Source organism: Schistocerca cancellata, chromosome 7 (genome assembly GCF_023864275.1).
Source record: "Schistocerca cancellata isolate TAMUIC-IGC-003103 chromosome 7, iqSchCanc2.1, whole genome shotgun sequence".
In the NCBI taxonomy this organism is placed as follows: Eukaryota; Metazoa; Arthropoda; class Insecta; order Orthoptera; family Acrididae; genus Schistocerca; species Schistocerca cancellata.
The window spans coordinates 498,430,182-498,434,977 of record NC_064632.1 but is presented as its reverse complement, the minus strand read 5'-3'; positions in this window follow the sequence as shown (position 1 = coordinate 498,434,977).

Sequence of the window (4,796 nt, the reverse complement as noted above, 5' to 3'; positions counted from 1 at the left end):
CTCCAACTGTAGTGTGACGTGCACACGCGGATGGTTTACTCTCTCAGCTACGTAGCAAAGTCAATAGATGGCAGTATGCATCATAGAGCAACGATCACAGTTTTACATTGTTTTGTAGTCTCCGTTCAATTTGCACGTGCAGTTTATTAGTTTTGGAGGTCGAATGTGTTTCCACTCAATTTCAAACTAAGTTTCTAGTCACATTCTGCATCGAAATAACTTTAGACAGATGATTGCTCAGAGATTATAACAAAACTTTTAAATGGCGGCTCTTCAATCTCCTGTTGCACACGCTGTCCTAAGTAAATAAGAACGTCCTTTTTGCTGCGAGAAGTACTGACTTACGTTATCGTGTCTTTTTGTTGGAGAGTGACTAGTCGTTGCAGCAGCAACGTATATTGCTCTTTAATAACACGAAGGACTGCAGGGAACCAGTTTTCGAACTGGATACCACGAAAAGTGTGGCACTGATTAGTAATACGAGAAGATTAAACAGACTACCTGTTCGATTCTAATTTGCTCGTCGGATACACTCTAACAGATAGAAATATCCAACAACACTCGAAACCGGAATTTTGACGTCCTTGAACGATGTTCTTTCTGACTTAGCACCTTGGTGGCATAATTACGATGAAGTATGCAGCAAACCAAAGTTCAAAATCTGTGGAGCTGGAAACAAAATTTAATCATAAGCTTTTTTGTTGCTTTTGGCCAAAAGATCATCAGATGTAGGAGGTATACGCATCAGATGTTCTCGTAGATCTTAACTAATCATTAAAGAAAGACAAAAAATTCTGCTGTTAACAACTGCCCCCAGTTCTACATCTACATCTACATACATACTCCGCAATCCACCATACGGTGAGTGGCCGAGGATACCTCGTACCACAACTAGCATCTTCTCTCCCTGCTCCATCCCCAAACAGAACGAGGGAAAAATGACTGCGTATATGCCTCTATACGAGCCCTAATCTCTCTTATCGTATATTTGTGGTCTTTACGCGAATAAGTTGGCGGCAGTAAAATTGTACTACAGTCAGCCTCAAATGCTGGTTCTCTAAATTTCCTCAGTAGCGATTCACGAAAAGAACGCCTCCTTTCCTCCAGAGACTCCCACCCGAGTTCCTGAAGCATTTCCGTAACACTCGCGTGATGCTCAAACCTACCAGTAACAAATCTAGCAGCTCGCCTCCTAATTGCTTCTATGTCCTCCCTCAACCCGACCTGATAGGGAAACGCTCGAGCAGTACTCAAGAATAGGTTGTATTAGTGTTTTATAAGCGGCCTCCTTTACAGATGAACCACATCTTCCCAAAATTCTACCAATGAACCGAAGACGACTATCCACCTTCCCCACAACTGCCATTACATTCTTGTCCCACTTCATATCGCTCTGCAATGTTACGCCCAAATATTTAATCGACATGACTGTGTCATGCGCTACACTACTAATGGAGTATTCAAACATTACGGAATTCTTTTTCCTATTCATCTGCATTAATTTACATTTATATATATTTAGAGTTAGCTGCCATTCTTTACACCAATCACAAATCCTGTCCAAGTCACTCTAATCGCGACGCAATAATCATTCAGATTCACATTGCTAGTAGTCTATTTCCTTACTTTTGAACGTCAAGAAAGCTTTTTTGCATACTTTGCAGGCCTGCCACTGCCGGAAGACAGACTTTTCCGGCGAAAGAGCCGCAACCAAGAGTATTATTTCCAGAATGTATCTTTCACTCTTCAGTGAAATGTGTGTTGTACCGAAACGTGCTAGCGTATTAAAACTGCCTGCCTATTTCATGAAACGCAGTATCGACTCGGCGACGAAGCTGTAGGTTGTAGTCACTCACAGAACTGCAGGTTACAGGCGAGATTCCCAGTTCAAAACCCGAGTGGCTAGTTCGGTCAGCATCAGCGTTGACCATGGAACGCATGGTCATGAATTCGAGTCACCACTTTGGTGAATTGTTACAATCGGCCAGAAAATTTCAGATCAGCAGACTAGAGGGTTCACTCAGTAATTCCAGTTAACTGAGTTATTTCCCATGTATTGCCTCATGTATTCATGTTAATTGAATTCGATTAGCCAAATCGTCGGTTAGCCCGAACTAGAAACCAAAATACCCATGGAAAAATGGGTTAACATACTGAGCTAAGATTTGCGTGGAGCAGTTTCCGGACCACTTTTCGGTCATCTTCATTTTGGTACAATACTTTCCTTAAATCTCACATGACACCTCAATGATCCCTTGAAGAGAACTGCAGAAGATTTCCACGACAAATTGCTAAAGTGAGCTGGTTTCGGATCAGCCACTCGACATGACAGCTGCTCAATTTCACAACATTTGAAAAGCGTAGACAGGAGAAAAAATAGTACTCAATCCAAAGGTTAAACACCCGAAATGTGCGTTTGGAGCTGGTAAGCATTTATCTTCTTGTGATCTTTGAACTGAGTTACCCAGCTAAAATTAAGTTTGCGGTTTAATGCGAACACCGAACATCGGCACTACTTCACTTTTACTACTCTAACAAATCATTGACACAGGTGAGAACGGATAAATTGAGAAAAAAAAATTCTAGTATCAACTGATGATTGATCCCTCCAATATTACAGTTAGACATTAATCTTCTTAGTGCCACCTTTATCCAATGAATAAAGCTTTTTCTGTTTTCGAATAACTTCACCCATATCCAAAGAGATTCTTGCAGCCTTTCTGGACAGTTTATTTTATCCCTTTAATCATTAGCTCTCATAACAATGCCAACTGTAACCTCCATAATTATAAAAACTTTTTTTTAGAAAATGGGTATTACCTTCATTTCGCCATACACAAGTGAGCAAAAGAAAAAAAATTGAATGAGAAGACACCTCACATGGACTGTTTCATTACTGTTTTTCAGACTGTCTATGTCGTAAATAACCAGAACTGCAAATCACATACGTAATAACGACTTGCCTAACAACGTCAGTACCTTGTACACTTTAAACACAATTTCTGCAGTTAATTACACATTCCATCGTGCATTTGTCGAATGTTACCTTCGGAGAAACTGACACCTGTTGTCTGGTCGAAGAATACTTCTGGTTACGCAGACAACACCAGAACCACACAAGGCCGTTTTAAAACCCAAGCAACACAAGCTGAGTGTCATAAGCGCCCAAGTTCAAAATTTCTATTTTATAATTACTAGCAAAAATTTACTCTGGTGAAAGTGAATAATATTAGAAGCAAAAACATCCCATGAAGCATGGGTCTGCAAAAGATCCATCTGCGAGGTAAGTACGATTGTATGCTCGCCAACCGCCACTGACTTCATTAAGAAATGTTGTCCTAGTTAGTATATGTATTTGAAATGTTAGCATTTTTACCCTCCCCATGAACCATGGACCTTGCCGTTGGTGGGGAGGCTTGCGTGCCTCAGCGATACAGATAGCCGTACCGTAGGTACAACCACAACGGAGGGGTAGCTGTTGAGAGGCCAGACAAACGTGTGGTTCCTGAAGAGGGGCAGCAGCCTTTTCAGTAGTTGCAAGGGCAACAGTCTGGATGATTGACTGATCTGGCCTTGTAATAATAACCAAAACGGCCTTGCTGTGCTGGTACTGCGAACGGCTGAAAGCAAGGGGAAACTACGGCCGTCATTTTTCCCGAGGGCATGCAGCTTTACTGTATGATTAAATGATGATGGCGGCCTCTTGGGTAAAATATTCCGGAGGTAAAATAGTCCCCCATTCGGATCTCCGGGCGGGGACTACTCAAGAGGATGTCGTTATCAGGAGAAAGAAAACTGGCATTCTACGGATCGGAGCGTGGAATGTCAGATCCCTTAATCGGGCAGGTAGGTTAGAAAATTTAAAAAGGGAAATGGATAGGTTAAAGTTAGATATAGTGGGAATTAGTGAAGTTCGGTGGCAGGAGGAACAAGACTTCTGGTCAGGTGACTACAGGGTTATAAATACAAAGTCAAATAGGGGTAATGCAGGAGTAGGTTTAATAATGAATAGGAAAATAGGAATGCGGGTAAGCTACTACAAACAGCATAGTGAACGCATTATTGTGGCCAAGATAGATATGAAGCCCATGCCTACCACAGTAGTACAAGTTTATATGCCAACTAGCTCTGCAGATGACGAAGAAATTGAAGAAATGTATGATGAAATAAAAGATATTATTCAGATAGTGAAGGGAGACGAAAATTTAATAGTCATGGGTGACTGGAATTCGAGTGTAGGAAACGGGAGAGAAGGAAACGTAGTAGGTGAATATAGATTGGGGCTAAGAAATGAAAGAGGAAGCCGCCTGGTAGAATTTTGCACAGAGCACAACTTAATCACAGCTAACACTTGGTTTAAGAAACATGATAGAAGGTTGTATACATGGAAGAACCCTGGAGATACTAAAAGGTATCAGATAGATTATATAATGGTAAGACAGAGATTTAGGAACCAGGTTTTAAATTGTAAGACATTTCCAGGGGCAGATGTGGACTCTGACCACAATCTATTGGTTATGACCTGTAGATTAAAACTGAAGAAACTTGAAAAAGGTGGGAATTTAAGGAGATGGGACCTGGATAAACTGAAAGAACCAGAGGTTGTACGGAGTTTCAGGGAGAGCATAAGAGAACAATTGACAGGAATGGGGGAAAGAAATACAATAGAAGAAGAATGGGTAGCTTTGAGGGATGAAGTAGTGATGGCAGCAGAGGATCAAGTAGGTAAAAAGACGAGGGCTAGTAGAAATCCTTGGGGAACAGAAGAAATATTGAATTTAATTGATGAAAGGAGA